At 36.0% G+C, this 20,477-nt stretch overlaps 1 pseudogene; it reads left to right on the top strand.

The window, feature by feature from the left end:
* Positions 1-14,378: 14,378 nt before the first annotated feature.
* On the top strand, positions 14,379-14,557 carry LOC122105536 (annotated as a pseudogene).
* Positions 14,558-20,477: the final 5,920 nt, after the last annotated feature.

Below are 20,477 nucleotides of genomic sequence, written 5' to 3'. Positions count from 1 at the left end.
CAAGAAAAACACTAAATAAATATATGTTCATCTTTATAGTTCACCTATACCAAAACAGTAATACTAAAAATAACAAATTTCAGTGAAAGATGAGAGTAAATTACAAAGACATATGTAAAAAGTTACTTGATAAAAAAGAAATAATTTTAGTTCTAAAGGAAACATTTACACACTAACGTAAATAATATGAAAGTTACATACCTTCAACAATATTTCTAGTCAATAGTTGAAATGCCCATGATAGTGAAATCCTTGTAAATGTATGCATCTCTTCTTTCTGACTTAGACTTATCATGAGCACAAATATTTCAGAATGTACAAAAAGCACTTCTCCTATAAAAAAGATAAAACCAGTCACATGACCTGTACTGCTATTGGAAAGACTAAGTATATATCCCTTGCAAGAGGAAAATTATAATATGAAATATATAATAATTTGGGGAAAACATGTTTCTAACAAACTATTTGTAGACATTAAACTAACAAAACAGTTCCCACCTGGGCATTACACAGATAACCAAAGTTCTTTGACAAAAATATCTACCTTGATTGTCAGAATCTTGACATCACATCAAGGGACTCCTTATTCTCATAATAAATTATGGCCTCTAAAATTTGAAAAATTGTAAATTACTATACAAACAGGTTACCACCTACATGTGGTTTGCCCCACCTAGCATGGAAAGTATATAAAAAGTCATGTCTGTATAGCAGCAGAGGTTATTAATTACCTGCTCTCCAATTGAACCCTTCACACTCAAGATTATAGTGGCCTGGGCTACAGCTATGGTTGCCTGGGCTATGGCTGTAGTTATGGCTATGTCTATGGTGGGCACAGTGGCTAAGGTTTGGGCTGCTACTGTCCATCTTGCTATGGTAGAGACTGGTCCTATGGATTTTACTAAGGAATTTCTGGAGCTACTCAACCACTAGAACTCTTCTTCATATACTTGCAATACATCTTCGCCTCTTCTCTTATTCTTCAGATTGAATACTTGTAATTTGCAAGGCTTCAACTTGATTGACAAAAATCACATAAAATATTTTAGCATTCAAACAGTGTTTCTAATAGGTATTATATTTTCTTCATTCATTGTAGTTTAGTGACTTGTGAAAAACCTGTCTATTTTTTTCAATAAATATTATCTATAATGGCAAAATACTTTACATGTGTATTTAATTTTTCTGTCATTTGAGTGGAAGCTGTATATATTTTGTCTAGGAGCATGTGGAAGAATCAGAGATCTTTACATAAAAGCACTCATTTATCTAGAATATCTTGATAGTCACAAGACAGTTTAAATTGCATTATTTACAGGTCAATAGTAGCTCTTCACTCTGCAGCAATGTAGCAGGTTCAAACATCTCATATGACCAGTAGGTTGCTCTAAGAAAAATGAAAACCTGTGCTTTATTTAAATTACCATATTTAGTTAAAACAAAATTAATTAAAAACAATTATTTTTGACACCTGCTAAAATACTAATATCAATTCTCCTTCATACATAAATAAAACAGTTTACTTGAGAGATGACTTGTGTATACTTCTTATATAGAGAGGCTTTTCCCAATTTCCTTTTAAATGTGCACTTGACCTGACAATACATTTTTGCTCAACTTGTTTTCATGTTGAAGAATGACTAACATGTGAAACATTACATTTGGCAAATAAAATTGTAAGCATACCCATTTCTTACTTCTGGCTTAGACTAACATGAGCACAAATATCTCTGAATGTGCAGAAGCACTTCTCATATGAGAAAGAGGAAAACCATTCACATGACCTCTGCTGTTGTTAGAAAAGAGCCACTTGAAGCCTAAGAAATCATAAACCTAATGTGACCTCCTCAGTGTGGAGTTAGATCATTCCAAGAAGTAGTATATTAAAGTAAAGCCTCTAGAATATCTACATCAGGGAGTATGGTAAAAAGGACTGAGATACACAGATAAGTAAGGCAGATGTTAGAGATGATAAAGGGTATTGATTGGGAATGACAGACAACAAAATGTTAATATATTGAAATAATAACAGTTGAATGGCCTGAGTAAAGAAGATGTGTAGCACAACTATGTTTATTGGGGCATTATTTACCATAGCTAAGATACAGAACAAACCCAGGTGCCCCTCAGTAGATGAATGGATCAAGAAACTGTGAGATATATATAGATATATAGATATAGATATAGATAGATATATATATAGGTATAAAATGGAATTCTATGCCTCCATCAGAAAGAATGATATCGTCCATTTGTTAGGAAATGGAAAGACTTGGAAAAACTTGTATTAAGTGAAGTAAGCCAGGCCCAAAGAAACACAGGTCCTATGGTTTCCCTTATTTGCAATAACTAGTATATGTCTGGGACAAGCAGAAAAATTCAAAAGCTATGTACATATGACCAGATAAGATGAGGTTAAGCAAAATGAACACCAAGATAGGGACACAAGTGGTTTTTTCTTTTTTGCTATTGTTCCTAACATATTGATAATGTACCATGTGATTTTTTTTTGTTCCTTTGTATGTTCCTCCCCAACGGTATAACCTCTGCTTTCACTTTATTTGATGTCGGTGCCCTGCATCTTGTATATACACTTCTCTAGCTTGGGGAAGGAAGGAAAAAAACAAAAATGCTTAAATAGGGATAGGGTTGACCCATTGTAACCATGAGATGTACAAGACACTATACTGAAAAATAAACTTTACAATTTAGGTGGGGGGGGTTGGGGAGAGGGATGAGTGTAGTTGTGGAGGTGGGAGGGATGGGAGGGTAGGGAAAAAACAAAGGAGGAGGTAACAATGCTTGATAGGAAATGTACTCATGACCTTGCTCATGTAACTGTAACCCCTCTGTACAGTATTTTTACAATACAAAAACATATTTTTAACAAAAGATGTTGAAAGCTTTTATCAGTCATATTTTTTCTCTGAAATATTTCAACCTAATTTATTCTAAACCTTTAAAAAAATAAACTACAATGGCTAGTGTCTGATGGACGGTTCTCCCGTATAAAGATGAAAATATTATTTTAAAACTTTTATTGAAATGTTTTATTATCTTTAAGTAGGTGTATAAAGGAGGTGTCATTCAACAAAGCTGTTTATGAACACAATGCACCTTGGTCTGTGTGACCCTCTTCAACAATCTGATCCTCCTTCGACCCACCTTTTCCCTCACTTTTCCTAACCCTGCTCTATTCCCCGGCACATACCATTCACAATTACTCCACATTCCGATGCACATTTTTAGATTCTATATAAGAGAAATATTCAATATCTACATTTTTAGATCTGGTTTATTCTGTTTAACAAAATATCCTCCAGTCCCATCCATTTCACTGCAAATAAACATATTACATTCTTTCTTTGGCTGAATAATATTGCATAGTGTACATGTTTTGGGAGCCAAAGACATGAAGCTGTCACACCTGTGTATGAGCAGAGACAGGAGCTCTGGGCCACGGTCCTGAGCCTTGTCACCCTCGACTATGGTCTGAGGTAGCAAGAGCGGATACGGCATAGAAAGAGGATATTTCTGTCATCTTAACCTTTAAAGCTGGACTTTAAGTTCAACTATCTCTAACCACAGGCCTTCTGTATTGCCAAAGCTTCTGGCACCAACTAAATGTAACTTGCTATTAATTTGTCGATCTGTCCCTTCCCTTCCTTCTGAAAAAACACTGTAAAAATAAATACGCTGAACCAGACCCTGTGCTGTCTTCAGTCCCTCGGGTATCTGGATGATGGCAATCCACCTGGCCTCAAGCTTTCTCTAAAGTGTGTGTGTGTGTGTGTGTGTGTGTGTGTGTGTGTGTGTGTGTTTGTGTGTGTCTGTGTGTGTGTGTCTGTGTCTGTGTGTCTGTGCGTCTGTCTGTGTCTGTGTCTGTGTCTGTGTGTCTGTGTTTCCTCAATCCTACCATCTTCCATAGGCATGTCCAGTCCACAGCATATATGTAGCATATTTTTATCCACTTAATTGCCACTGATACCTTGGTTGATAGAATAGATTATCCATTGTGAATGCCTCAAGAAATATGAGAATGCAAGTATCTCTTTGGTATGCTGACTTTATTTCCTATGGACATTTACACAGCAATTGGTTAACTACATTGTGTAGCTTGTATGGTAGATTTTTTTTATTTTGTAAAGAATCTTCATTGTATTTCCCATCACAGTTGCATGAGTTTACATTCCAAGCAACAATAGATTAGAGAGATGATTGATAGAGAGATAATTAGTAGATAAGCAGACATTGCTTAAAAATTATATAATCTTGTGTGAAAAGAAGAAAGGGTCCTGGCTCAAAAATCAGTACTTAGACTGCTGGAAAGAAGCTATATAAAAAGTCAGATATATGTGTTAATTGTATATATAATAAATATATAATTATTACACAACAGCAATGCAGAGCAGTAGAAGTATTGATCACATCAGAATTAGTATTAATTTGATAATCATAACAAAGAAAATGAATCCTGACTCATATTCATCAATCTAAAATGTTTAATGTTTTTTAAACAGGATATGAAGATTAATAGCTATGAAACAAAATATTAAATCAGATTTTCTCAAAATTAAGAATGTCTCCTTTTGAGAGGCTAAAAGAACCACTTATGAGGAAAAGAGATCTTGAATATACATCCTAAAATAGTTTGTTGAAAACAAATAATTAGAAAAAGACAAAAAGTAGAAATTTTAAATGGCCAAAAACTTGAAAAAAGATTTTACAGCAAATAAAAAATTCAGTAACCAACTTCATTACAGAAAGAAAATGCAAATCATAACCACAATGAAATAGCACTAAATGTTATATCAGAATGGCTAAAAATAGAGAGACTAATCGGAACCTGGATCCTGCAAACATTACTTCTTGACATGTGATTGGGAATAACGCCGATGGAAATTTCAGGGCAGTCCCTGAACAAGCTAATTATACAAATCCATCCTAAAATTCAGAAATTCCACTCTAGAGAAATGTTTACTGTCCAGTCCAATCTTTTTGTCACATCTACATACTCATTAATTCACAAATCCAGATTAATTCGTGTGTTGTGTTTTAAGAAAAAAGCAAGTTCAGAAAACACATTAATAAAACAAATTGTAGACAAAGCATTGCATTCTTTATGTCCCACCTGGTTCCCTGTACATATCAGCTCAACCAAATAAACACAGACAAAATGGACAATAAAAATAGAAAGCCAAAAGAACTCTTTGGTGGAAGACAGCCCAACACAACATCAGAATGTGTGTGATAAGCTTCCTTGTGTGGAGTGAAGCAGAAAATGATCTAATGTCCTTGAAATCTCACTTAGGTTTCTTTCCTTGTGAATTACACGCAGAATCTTCTTTTGTAATTCACTCTGGTAAGCTTGTCATTGAGTTTAGGATAAACTAATAATAACACAATTACACACCATAACTACTTCTCACTATGGGAGAAAACATAGAATCACGTGGTTTACTTTTGAGATACTTAATCACAAAGTAATCTTCTTGAAGGATATAAGTGGTTTTTTTTCTTGCTTGCTATAGTTTCTAACGTATTTATAAGGTACCATGTGATTTTTTGTTGCTTTGTATGTCCCTCCCCCATGGTATAACCCCTGTTTTTACTGTACTTGATGTTGGCATAACTTGGGGAGGGGAAGGGAGAAAAGAAATTCCTTAAGTAGGGATACAGGTGGACCCATCGCAACAATGAGATATACAAGATACTATATCGAAAAAAACTTTACAACTTTTGCGTGGGGGGCAAGGGGTGGAGTATAGTCGTGGAGATGGATGGCAGGGATGGTAGGGGAAAAACAGAGGAGGCAACAATGCTTGATAAGAAATGTACTCATTACCTTGCTCATGTAATTGTAACCCTTTTTTATGGTATTTTCACAATAAAAAAAAAACCTTATTTAAAAAAAGGAAACTCCTCCCAAGTAAACAAAATTCTGTGCAATTTTCTAGTTCAAGTGCTTATGAATTATTAGGACAGCAATACCTGTGGTTGATGCCACCCACCTCTAACAATATATAAATAGTCTAAATTCTATTCTTTCCCACAGAGCTTTGACTCATGACAACATGAGCCACTACAACAACTATTGTAGTGGTCTGGGTTATAGCTGTGGAGGCCTGAACTATGGCTGTGGAGGATATGGATATGGCTGCTGCCCATCTTGCAGATACTGAATGGTCCTATGGACTCTACCGAGAAATGTTTGGGGCCACTGGGCTACTAGACTCACCCTAGACATTCACCTCCAGGTTGAATACTTCAGATTCAGCATGTTTTCACTTCATTGACCAAAATACCTCACCTCTTCACAAAAAAATTTACACTTGAAAATATTATTATATCACTAATCATGGTTGAAAGGTCTAGATGTAAAAAATTGGTTTTTTTCCAATACACTTTCTTTCACATCAAAATGCTTTGCATTGATGTTTGCCTTCTCTCATTTATTGATATATGGTATTGATGTGTGTGTGTATTTCACTTAGAGTATGTGGAATCACTCAGGATCTTTTTGAAAATACACCATCATATTTAGAAGGTTTGGGAAGTCAGATAATAATATTTATTCAAGTAGAATTGTGAGCTGGATGGCAAAATGCAAGACTTAGGAACAGGCATCTTTTGTTCAGCTTTGTCATTTCAAAAGTAGGACGCTATAGGATTTATGTAGATCACTATGTTTAGCCACACCTCCTTCAATTAAAACTAGGACTTCTGGGGCTGGGAAGTTGGCTCAGTGGTATAGTGCTTGTCTCGCATGCATGAGGCCCTGGGTTCGATTTCTCCGCACTACATAAGCAGGAAAAGCTGGAAGTAGGGCTGTGGCTCAAGTGGTAGAGTGCTAGCCTTGAGCTGAAGAGCTGAGGGGCAGTGCCCAAGCCCAGAGTTCAGGCCCCACAACCAACAAAAAAAATAGATTTCTAGGTGGATGAATTTAATTTTAGATCATGATAACAATCCCAATAGTAATTCCCCTATGTTCACATATAACATAGACTATCTGAGGCGTGTTCTACACATCCCCATGTCCTTTAGCAGAGTTTTACTTGCTTAGAATCCTCATTTTGCTCCTCACTTTTCTTCACTCAACCTCTTCCCCTCCACCTGACTCTATGCTGATCAAAATAACATAGAAAATGCTGCCTTTGTTCTTAATAAAAACTTAAGCAGAGCTAAGCAGACCTGTCACCAACTGGTTGTTCAGCCACAAATGTCTCTCTAACTCCACAAACACCTGTGTTCTCATCTGATGGGCAGAAAAAAAAAGTGATCCGATATCTTCTGGTGCTGGGGTAGAACATCTATATAAAGTCCAGCTAAGCAAAGAGAATAGGTTACTTCAAATGAAGAAGCATAATTTTGTTGGAAGGGTCCCTAGAGAAATTGATATAAAAAAGAAAACCTTCTTCCATGGTGTCACCTCAGGGAGCCTTTACACATGTAAGCTGTGTTAAGTTAGCTGGAGAAGATGGCACAAGGAGAAAAAGGAAGAAGAGATAGAGAAAAAGATGAACCAATGAACAAAATGCTAAATGCACATGTTAACATTGTTAAATGCACAAACTTTTGAAATATCACAATGTACATTATAAGAGCACGTTAAAGGGAAAGTAAAAGGCACCATCTACACTTAGCAGTTTTAGACAAGACTGCTCATTTAAAATGCCTTTGTGGTACTCTGTGCTACTCATTATCTTCCTTTATCTGATCTGACTGAAAGTCTGTTCTCAGATAATAGCTTTTAAAAACTGCATTATTTCCACGTATGCACACAGTGGACAGCTCCTGGTGCTGTGTCCTTGTGTGATGGTCCTGTGTTCCTGCTACAGATTGCTCCCCAACAATTCAAGCTAAAAGACAGGAAAAACTATATTATGCTTCCTTTTTGCTTAGTTGGTCAATATTCTCACAAAACTTCTCCAGAAAGGAGCTCATGTCACCAGATCTGCACATCTGTCTCAGTACTTCCCACTCATGGAACTGATTCTTTTATTTGTGGTTCTAGTTTCCAATTCTCCTCTGAAACCAGGATGATTTTTTTAAATGCTTCCAGATCTCCTTACTCATGTAAGGAACAATAACATAATTTTATCTTAGGAAATGTCATTCCTCAACATCATATAGATGTATTCACAGAGAAATTCTTTTATCAAGATGGTCTCACAAAGGGTTTCCTTTGTGAGAAAATATTAACATCTATCAATTAAATACACAAAGCAAGAACTTGGCAAAACTACTCATGAAATAAAGAGCTAGTAAGAAAAACAGGAATGTATATTTTTGAACACCACTCTAAAACCCTAGAAAAGTATACCATCCATCCAAATCCCATGAATTATGTTCTCAGATTGCAAATATCCCAAATGGAAATTCAGTCATTGCAATTCATCATATTAACAAAAAAAGAAAGTAGTGTTAATATTTCAATAGATTAAGATAAAACTTGATAATGTTTAATACTTCTTTATAAAATTTTTAAGCTAGTAAGATAGGCAAAGGAAATAACTTCCTCAACTTGACAAATAGTATCTTCATAAAAACTACAGCTAATATATCATAGTTAATAATGAAATATAGGACAGTTTCTCTTGAGATTAGAAATAGGATAAGTATGACTACTACCAAAACATTTATTCAGCCTTGGAGCATGGCTCTTAGCTAATGAGCTTACTGATGGTTAATTACTTAATAGATCAATGAAAAAGAGACTGGAAAATAAAATACAGATTTGTCATTAAAAATAAATCACATAATAATAGAAAAGCCAGATGGTCTTGTTTCACTGAGAAGCACATAGGCCAATGGAAAGGAACATTCTGTACTTCTGTGCAAAGATTCAAGCATAAAGGATAGCCACCCTTGAATAATAACATCTCACCGCCTAAAAATGAAAATAAGGACCAAAAGAGAGAGTGTTGGCTTCACTTGGCAGATGGGTAAAGAAAATATTCTTGACTCACATCCTGCACTAGTGTAAGACACAATTTTTTATTAATTGAAGTAAGTAATAAAGAAATTTGAAATATAAAAAATAGTATCCACCAAAGACAAAGTTGTGTTACAATTAGAGTTCTTGTCTTTATAAAAAAAAAAAGCTCACTTAAAAGAAAGATATTTCTGATGCACTCAAATTAAAGAAAATATTGAAGACATTTAAGAAAGACACAAAACACTATTAAAATGAACAAAAATATCAAGCATCATTTTATAACAAAAACAAAAGGTGGACAACCACAGAGCAAGAAAATGCAACTTATAAGTACAAGAAAATAGCATTGTGTACCCCCAGGGTAGCTCAAATTAGAGACTGAAAATATCAAGTATTTTGAGAATTCTCAGTCACCAATTTGCCAACAGTCCTGGTGGGCAAGTAATTAGCCCTGTGAAAAGTGTATGGTATCTAAATATACTATTAATATGTTTCTAGATTATTAAAGCCAGAAATTCCACTCTAAAGAATGAACATTTTTGTTTAGCCCAGCTGTTGTGTGCCTTCTACATGTCAACAAAATGTATCATAAACATTCTTATGCTGCCTTTTGAGAAACTGAAGTAGTTTGGGGAAGCAACCACAGAGATCTGCAGAAAGGACTGAATGCCTTGTGCTATGTCAAGTAATGAGGACCTAACATATAACAGTCAGTTAATAAATATTGGTCAGAATCAATCTGCTCCCCCCTCCAAAAAAAAAATAACAAGGAAACAAATCTATCGACACATGTTTGAAGTGCTCTGACATAAAACCAGATTAAGCTCGCTAATGAGACCTTCGTGTTCTGGAGTAAAGAAGGATTCTGGAGGAATTCCAATTCTAATATCTTTGAAATCACATTCCAGGCTCTTATTGATGGAATAGCATGCAGAATGCTGTTTTATGGGTTATCTGTGGAAATGTACTCCAGGAATTTAGTGACCTAGTAGTGCAGTGGCAAGAATGACAAACTAATACTTAAAATGGCTATTTTAAATGAAAAAATATAAGCTGAGCACTAGTGATTTATCCCTGTAGTCCTAGCTAATTAGGAAGAGAATTAGGTGAGATCTGAGGATCATGATTCAAAGCCAGTCTAGGCAGGAAAGTCCATGACACCATTATCTCCAATGAGCTACCTAAAAAGCTTGAAGTAGAGCTGTGTCTAAAAGTGGTAGAGAGCTAGCCTTGAGCTCAAGGACAGCACTGAGGCCCTGTGTTCAAACCCCAGGACAGGCATACACACACACACACACACACACACACACACACACACACACACACACACACAGAAAATATGTTCCAAGTATCATGGGAAACTAGATATATAGCAAAGAATTCTTTCTCATGAGGAACTCTCTTTTCCTAAATAAACAAAAGATACATGAAAAAATTAGTGGAAATTGTGCTAAATTACAAAGGCACTAAGGCTTGAGGTTTGCAGTACTCATACATGACAGCATGTACAAAGGCCCCTATTTGGGGATGATAACATCTAAATTAAAACCAATTCTCTCCTCATCTACTGAACTCCCACTTATAATACCAGGTGCTACTTTGGAAACACTATGATGTTCTGGGCTGTGGATTGATTGGGCTATGGCTATGGTGGCCTGGGCTATGACCATAATTATTGCAGCCTTGGAGGGTATGGATATGGCTGCTACCATCCATCTTGCTGTGGCAGATACAGGTCTTATGGGTTCTACAGAGAAACCACCAGCGTCACTTAGATAGTAAAACTCTTCACTATTTTCTGAGTATCCTTTCCAGGGTTCTTTTTTTTAAAAAAATGTTTTTTATTGTGAAAATACTGTACAGAGGGGTTACAATCACATGAGCAAGGTAATGAGTACATCTCTCTCTTTTTTTGTTGTGAGAATACCGTACAGAGGAGTTACAATTACGTGGGCAAGATAACGAGTACATTTCTGATCAAGCATTGTTGCCCCCTCCTTTGTTTTTCCGCTACCATCCCTTCCCTCCCATTCCACAATTACATTTCCACCTTTCCAATCTTCCACCCCTCTGCCTAAATTGTAAAGTTCATTTTTTGACATAGCGTCTTATACATCTCATTGTTGCAATGGGTCAACCTGTATCCCTATTTAAACAATTTGTTTTTTCCCTTCCGCTCCCTAAATTATACCAACATCAAATACAGTGAAAACAGGGGTTATACTGTGGGGAGGGACATACGAAGCAACAAAAAAATCACGTGACACCTTATAAATGCATTAAAAACAATAGCAAGAAATGAAAAACTACTTGTGTCCTTATCTTGGAGTTCATTTTGCTTAACATCATCATATCTGACCTTTTCTGCTTGTCTCAGATATATACTAGTTATTGCAAATAAGGGAAACCATGGAACCTATGTTTCTTTGCACTTCTTTCCAGGATTCTTAAAAGTAACTTCTTTCCTAACAGTAAATTTCTATACCCGTCTATGCCCTATCCACTTTGAAAGTCTTGTTGGACCAATGGCATATGCAATATTTCACTATTCCTTTAAAGGTTTATGATTGATAAGATATTATTCCTCCCTTAATGGCCTTGAGCAAAAGATCTAAAGAACAGCACTCAGGCCCTAAGTTCAAGACCCAAGCCCATCACAAAAGAAAAAATTGTGATGCAAAGAAAACTCTAAGCCCAGTTGCTTTGATTAGTAAATTCTTTAAACAACTTCTTTATAAAACAGTACCAACAATAAGTTAACTTTTCCACAAAAGAGGAAAAGGGCAAAATGTACTAACAACATCAATACCTAGCAAGGGGCTTCCATGAAAGGAGAGTATATATTCTAAACATGACTGTGAATATCTAAAACAATATAGGATCAAATCAAATCCTAGGAACTATACTTCAAAAATTGCAGAACCCCTACATTCGTTTAGGACCTGAGGAGTCATTTGCTGCAATTCATCACATTACCAGAAAAAGAACCAATGTCATATGAATATCCCAGTAGATTAAGATAAAACAGGATAAAATTCAACAGCCATACATGAATCTTAATGTATCTAAGGAATAGAAGAAAATAACTTCCTCAATTTGATAAATAGCATCTCAAAAAATCTATTTCTCTTTCATGTTTAATTCTGTAGGACAGAATCATTTCCCTCAAAGTTAGGAACAAGACAAGGATGACAAAAATCCCACAACTTTCATTTAAGTTTAAGATCTTAGTCACTGAAATAAATTAATGGAACCAAATGGAACCTTTGCTATTACTAATTACAGAGTCAAGCATGTCCAAACACAATCCAACTTGTAAAATAATCATATAGAACATTGGGGAAAAGGACTAAATTACAAACACACTCAAGAATACACAAGAGCAAGATTTATGAGACTGATATATCAATGCAATCCAGAAGATGAGAAAGATTAACATAATAAGGCAGATTATTAGCTTAATTTAATAACTACATAAAGAAAATAAATCTTTTTTATTGTAAAAATACCGTAGAGAGGGGTTACAATTACATGGGCAAGGTAATGAGTACATTTCTTATCAAGCATTGCTGCCTCCTCCTTTGTTTCCCCTTCCCATCCCTTCCTATCTCCCCCCCACACCCCGCCCCATCTCCCTTCCCCGTGCCAAAGTTCATTTTCGATATAACATCTTGTACATCTCATTGTTGCAATGGGTCCCCCTGTATCCCTATTTAAACACTTTGTTTTTTCCCTTCCCCTCCACAAATTATACCAACATCAAATACAGTGAAAACAGGGGTTATACCGTGGGGGAGGGACAAACAAAGCAGCAAAGAAATATCTTATAAATATGTTAGAAATGAAATAAACCCCAAGGTAAGAAAATAAATCTTGACTTATCTTTTGTAACAAAATAAGAATCTCTTTATTAATTTGAAATAGAAGATGATTTCTGAACAAAATACAGATAGCACTAGCCAAAAAAAATACTTTGGGAAATTAGACATGATCAAAACTAAATCATCTGTTTTAAAATGTTTAGTACTGAAGTACAAAAATCCTGTAGACCTATGCCTATTTCAATTCTTACACTTTGTGTAATGTGCCAGTCAGAGTGACAAGATTTAAATTCTCAATCATCATTTCTCTATAATGAATATATAAGTAAATTTAATAGGAAACATAAGGAAATTTTGAAATGAATTTAAACTCTTTTCTTCAAGCTCTTTTTGGAATATACACTATAGTATTACCTATGGTTAATGTATTATGAAATACAAAAATAGAATTTATTTCTCCTAAATATAACATAGCACCTACTTTTTTAAGAAATGAAACAAAGTCACTGAAAAGGAAAATACATCAGTAGTATATTCCTAGAAAGGAATTTTGATCAAAAAAATTAAATAGCTACAAAAATTAGGTAAAAAAAAGAATTTTAAATGGCCAAATCTTGCTCAAACATTTTTTACAAAAAACAATAAAGTAATTGATCTCATTAGGGCACAAAAATGCAAATTATACCCACCATCAAATAGCACCATACACTTATTAGAAGGACTAAAGTCAGAAACTGAAAAATGACAGGTGATTTTAAGAACACTAGATGTTGTAAACATTCCTGACAGATAATTCCCATTCAGTTATGGCACCATCTAAAAGTAAAAAACATGAATACATCATCAACCCTAGAAATTCTACCTTAAAGGAACAGTCATTTCTATCCAGCACAATTTCAAATTCACACATGTCAACTTTACATTCTTGTATTACCATCAATAAACTGAAGTTTTTTAGACAGCTCACCAACAAACCAAATCTGGAAAAAAGACCAGATGCTATGTTGCATGGAGTAACCAAAACATAGCCATTCAATGAATAAATATGGGTCAACATGTACAAAAATGTAGAGAAACAAAAATCTCTAAATCTACTTGACTTGATGCAGGTCATCCTAACAAAAAATCACAATGAGCCTCCTACCAAGGTTCTTATTTTGCTGAGCGAAGCCCAAAACACTCAGGGGAATTGCTAATGCTTCTAATGTCTTCCAAATCTCAACCAAGGTTCTCTTATTGATGGGATTACATCTAGAATATTATTTTTGTTACCTGGGGGGAATTTAATTCTTTCAGCTAGCAGACCTAAGGTTTTGGGGAGTTAGGAAAGAATGTTTAATAACTACTCAAGCCTCAATTAATTATACACAAAAATATGTGTTTTTATAACTTCAGGATCATTGGTATAGTAGCAAAACCATATTATGAGAAACTCTCATTTTGTAAGTCAACAGTAAATTTTATCTATGGGAAATGACGCTAAAATTATGAGGCCAGCAATGCCTATGATGTTCCCTATCCAAGACTGGCTGCATATAAAAGGCCCCATGGCTGTGAACAGACATTTACATTAAGAAACTATTGCTTGTCTCTCAACTCTGCCTCCTACCCCCCAAACAATGTGCTACTATGGAACCTTCTATGTGGGCCTAGGCTGGGGGTGTGGTGGCCTAGGCTGTGGCTATGGCTACGGTGGTGTGGGTTATGTGGATATAAATATCATGGATAGGGAGGGAATAGATATGGCTGTTGCTGCCCATATTTCTGTGGCAGATATTGGTCTTAGGGGTTCTACTGAGAAACTTCCGGGGTCACCAAACCAGTAGGACTCTTTCCTCTGATACCTCTAAATTTCTTTCCAGAGTTATTTTTTATAAGTTGATTTCTTGTCTGAACAGTGAAATTTTTATCTTATGATTATTTTGCTGGCAGAGTGTACACTTTAGATTCAGCATGCTTCAACTTGGTTGATCAAAGACGGTGTAATGAAAATATTCGTATTTGATATTGTACCACCACTTGTCACAGCTTCACAGCCTGGGTATAAAAGATTCCCATTCCTTTTTCCATAAAGTTTGTACTTCGCTGAAATATGTCTTGCATTTATGTGTGTTATTCCCTCTCATTTATATATGTATGTGGTTAAGATTTTATTAAACCTACATGGAAGAAACCAGGATTTTACATAAAGAGATGCATGCATCTAATATTAGAGTCTGAATGGTCAGGTGACATTGTGTTTGATGGTACTGTGTACAGGTAACAGAAAACTACACTCAGCATCATAGCTCAGGTACATTCTGCCCTTCATTCTACCTGCCCTTCACTCTAAGAAACATTAAGGACATGTGCTATTTATCGAGAACTTTCCTTGGTAAATCTTCTTCAGTTAAAACTGTACTACTAATGGCTTGTTCGAGTACATATTAAAGGTACTAATATCAATTTATTCATGCAGGCACAGTAGATTGCATGAGGACTTTTTTGTGCCTACCACTTCATGGACAGGCTGCACACCATGAGACTTTCCATTGTGCCCTTACTCTTTCTCATGAGCTCATCCTATTCCTTCCATCTGATTCTAGATTAAACAACCTAATGTACTGCTTTCTCCTTAAGAAAGATTTTTAAACAGAATCCTATTGAATGCTGGATTCAACTTTCCATGAACACAAAATTGTCTCCATCTGCACAATGCAACTCTTTTTAACTGAAAGCAGAGCAAGATTAAAAGTGGCCCCAGGTCTTCTACTGCAGTTAGAAAATCTCTCCAACAAGCCCAGGGCAAGCATAAGATGAGAAGTAACCAGAGAGAATGACTTTGAACTGTGTTTGAAAAGACTCAGTCCTAGCACTGAGATTTCAAAGGATTTGTGATACATGGAGGTCTCACATACAGTGAGATGAGCTAGTTGAGATACTTGTATTCATGGAAAGGCAGGTGGTACTGGTTCAAGAAAAAGCAACCAGACTAAGGGAATGAAGATAGATTGCATACAGATGCAAACAGGTCAATACTACTAAATATCATTTCAATTCAGAATAGTAAAGCAATTGTGATGAATTAATTTGATAAATATAGAAACAAAAATAAATCTTGACACTTGCATCAAAATAATGTCTTTGTTACTTAAAATAGGAACTGAAGTTTTAAAAGGGACATAAAGATCAGTGACCATAAAAGAAAAATATTAAGTTGTGATTTCTAAAATTCAAGTATTCTGTGTTTAAGAGAGAGAGAATATCATTTGGTAGGATAAGATACTTGTACACTATACTCATCTAAAAAGAATTCAAACTAAAAATAAACAAAAATGACTACAAATCATGAAAGTTAACAAAACACAATTAAAATGGAAAACAGCCTGCACAAGCATTTTACATCAAATTAAAACAAAAGGTTATCAGCCTCATTAGAGCAAGATAAATGCAAATTATAACCACAGTGAAATAGTATTGCATACCCATAGGATTAACTGAAATTGAAAAGACTAAAATACCAAGTATTTTCTAATCATTCTCGGTTCAGACACTGGAATGTAAACACTTTCCTCTTGGGCTTTAACCAATTCCCTATGACAAAAGTATGTCACCCCCTAAAAATGTCACCCCCTAAATATAAGGCTATGAAGCCCAGAAATTTCACTCTGAAGAAGTGATCATGATCGTCCAACCCAATTGTCTTGATCAAAATTCTACACATTCTCAAACTCACATAATCAACTGCCAATTCTTACACTGTCTTCTGAAAATTTGGAAGAGCAAACTAGCCTACAAAACAAAACTTGGAGAAAAGACTAGACATCTTATCACATTAAGTAATCAAGATAAACTAGTTCAATTAATAAATATGGGTAAGCATGGATAAAAATACAGAAACAAAAGCTCTAAATTCCCATGAGTTTATAGAGGCAATTCTAATTTAAAAACAAAAACAAAAAACAAAAAAGCAAAGTCAGCATGTTAATGAGTCGCTGTGTCCTTTGGTTCTGAAATGTCTCCACAAAGACCATATGCTGACGTCTTGGTTGCACACTGCTGGCCTTTGGGAAATGATCGGTTCATGGTGAATCTTACATCATGAATGGATTAATCATTTGATAGATTCATAATTTGATTGGCTATTAGCAGGTGGGGCATAGATGGAGGAAGTTTATCTTAGGGCTATGCCCTTGTGTCTATTTTCTATCCTTTTCTAATTCTGTTTTTGCCACCATCATGAAGTGAGTGAGTGTGCTCCTCCACATCTGTCCACCATGATTTTCTGCCTTATCAAAGACCTATAGCAATGGAGATAGCGCACCAAGGGCTCAAACTCTGAAATGGAGAGCCAATTTAAATATTTTCTTCTTCTCTTGGCTTTCTAAGGAAAGCTGACTTACACAGAAATTTAGTGCTGAGAAGTGAGGTTATTGTTGTGAAGATGTGATTCAAAAGCCTTTTAAAGTAGGTTGTAAATAGAGTTATGAAAGGTTTGGACGTATAGGCTATGAAAGCCTAGCAGAAACAGGAAAGCATTTTTTTTCTGCCAAGGGAGATCTGGACATTTATAGTATCATTCATGAGCCATACAAAATTATCAATATGGGAAGATGGTTGAAGAAAGCCAATAAGAAGCATACTATAAAACTTATGTGTCTGTCCCACCATATTCTTGGTGGCTCTTCAGGTCTTACACGGACAAAGGGCTGGACATTCCTCAAGGCTGCCCTAGAATACTGTGATTCTGCTGTGAACTCAGAAGACCAGAATGTTGAAAAGAATGCAACTATGCTCATAGGTTCCAGAAGGAAATAAAAGCTCAACTGGGAATTAGATAAGAAGCCATTTGTGTTTAAATTTTGTCCGTGCCCTGAGACAATGTATGAAAGTGAATTTAAAAGTGATTGGCATTGTCTTGCTGATCTGCCATCAGTAGTGAGACTACCACCAGGATGCAGTCTTGTGTCAAAACTCTTACGGGGAAGACCATCCTATTCGATGTTGAACCCTTGGTTGCTACAGAAAATGTCAAGGCCAATTCTGTCAGAAAGAATGACATTGCCCCATTTGTTAGGAAATGGAAAGACTTGGAAAAAATTATATTAAGTAAAGTAAGCCAAGCCCAAAGAAACATGGGCCCCATGGTTTCTCTTATTTGCAGTAACTAGTATATGTCTGAGACAACAGAAAAGGTCAGATAAGTTGATGTCAGGTGAAATGAACCCCAAGATAAGTATTCAAGTGTTTTTTTCTTTCATGTGATTGTTTATAACATATTTATAAGACGATTTCTTTGTTGCTTTGTATGTCCCTCCCCCACGGTATAACCCCTGCTTTCATTGTATTTGATGTTGGTATAATTTGTGGAGGGGAAGGGAAGAAACAAATCATTTAAATAGGGATACAGGTGGACCCATTGCAACAACATAAGAGAAAGAAGGATAAGCTGGCTGTCCTGAAATACTACAAGGCAGATGAAAATGGCAAAATTAGCCATCCTCATAGAGAGTCCTTCAGATGAATGTGGTGCTGGAGTGCTTATAACTGGTCACTTTGACAGACATTATTGTGGCAAGTATGGTCTAACTTACTGTTCCAACAACCAGAAGACAAGTGATTGTGTATGAAGTAATAAAAGGCATGAACTAAAAAAGGGGAGATGGACATCTTACAAACATGTTCCTGAATGCCAAAAACTGAAGGTTTCATGTGTGTCCTGTTGAGTTGAGGTTCTTGCTTTGGTTCTATCTCACATTTCTATGCCCCAATTCTTCCCTTTTCACATAGTAATCAACATTATATTATTATCCAAAGATTTTCTTTTAAACAAACATAACCATCTTTTTGCAATAGTTTCTCTGCACATGTAATATCAGCTACATCTTTTTTTTTTGGTCAGTCGTGGGGCTTGGGCGCTCTCCCTCAGCTCTTCAGCTCAAGGCGAGCATGCTACCACTTGAGCTACAGTGCCACTTCTGGATTTCTGGTGGTTTATTGGAGATAAGAGTTTCACAGACTTTCCTGCCCGGCCTGGCTTTGAACTGCCATCCTCAGATCTTAGCCTCCTGAGTAGCTAGGATTACAGGCGTGAGCCGCCGGCACCCAGCTCAGATACATCTTATGAGAAACTCTCTTCTAAGTAGACAAAATTTTCAGTTAATTTTTTTTGCTTTTGGAGATTAATCTAAATTAGTAGGACAGCAAAGCCTTTGGTTTTTCTCCCCTCTTACCTCAGATCATTTATAAAACACACCGTGCTTGCCAGTGATGGTCATCAAACTAAGGAGACAGCTGATACTTCTTAACTGTCCTATCATCCTGATGCCATGAGCTAATCTGGAAACCACCATGACAGCTTGGGCTATGGTTACGGTGGCCTGGGCTGCGGCAATCGCCGTGGCATTGGGGCTGTGACTGAGGTGGTTTTGGATATGACTGCTGAGGGCCATCTTTCTGTGGCAGACTGGGATCTTATGGAATCTCCTGAGAAACCTTGGGCTCTTTCTGTCCAATAGATGCTTCCCACTGTCACTGATTATGATCATAGTATGTCAGTAATACCTTTAGTGAGAGAGTAACTCCTCTACATTTACCTAAAAAGGATAATTCAGCTTTGTTATATTAGTAATATTTGTAAATCAAAATCTTCAGAACTTTTCAAACTATATGTTTCTAAAACTACAGGTCATGCTGTTAAAATACACACACACACACACACACACACACACACAGATGCTAGCTCATATTTCAATAAGCTCTAGTTCACATAGCATGTAAAGATAGTGGTGGCAAAAGGAAAAAAAAATCTGCTAACTTTAGTGCTTCTGAGTTTGATGTTTTGCCTGAAAATCCAGGTGTCCATACAGGATTGGCACTAATACTTGGATTGATTAGAGGATGAGTACAAATGTACACTCAAACATATATCTAAAGATACCAAACTTACTGTCAAAAATATGAGCCCACGTTTTAACCAGTAAAACAGTGTAGCGAATATGACCTAATACTTATTCATCTAGCTTGACAAACTTCAGTAAAATCCACAGGTTTGGTTCTAAAATAAATAAAAAAGACTTTAAAAAATGCATCCAGGGGCTGGGAAGATGGGTCAGTGGTAGAGCGCTTGCCTTGCATGCATGAGGCCCTGGGTTCGATTCCTCGGCACCACATAAGCAAAAAGAAAAAAAGCTGGAAGTGGTGTTGTGGCTCAAGTGGTAGAGCGCTAGCCTTGAGCTGAAGAGCTGAGGGACAGCACCCAGGCCCAGAGTTCAGGCCCACGACCGGACCCCAAAAAAAAAAAATGCATCCAAATTGAGTGCAGTAAGTCTGTGGCATGCAACCTCCCATCACTCACAGTTATTCTGGCTCTGGCAAAGATATGGCTGCCACTATATATGTCTTCCAATCACCCATAGGCAGATACGTATCCTGTAGAACTTTCTAAGTTACTCAATCTTGTATTCTTTATCCTTGGATTCAGAATCTGCTTCCAGTACATTTTATTTTGGTAATGCCATCACAACTCATGACAAATATATATTAGAACATCTGGAAAGTTAATTTAAGATTTGAGACATGTCAGTCAGAGTTATCTAATACATTGTACATAACTTCCTTCATCATAGTAATCCCATTCTTTGTCAAATTGTCTCCTTATTTTCCAGTAAATTTTCCCATTGATAATGCTATTTGTTGCTACTTATATTAATTTATATCTACCCTATGTGTTTTAGGTA

The sequence above is a fragment of the Dipodomys spectabilis genome, unplaced genomic scaffold (assembly GCF_019054845.1).
Source record: "Dipodomys spectabilis isolate Male_0828 unplaced genomic scaffold, ASM1905484v1 ptg000032l, whole genome shotgun sequence".
Taxonomy (NCBI): Eukaryota; Metazoa; Chordata; class Mammalia; order Rodentia; family Heteromyidae; genus Dipodomys; species Dipodomys spectabilis.
The sequence above is the reverse complement of the archived record's forward strand: the minus strand, read 5'-3'. Positions and strand labels throughout refer to the sequence as shown.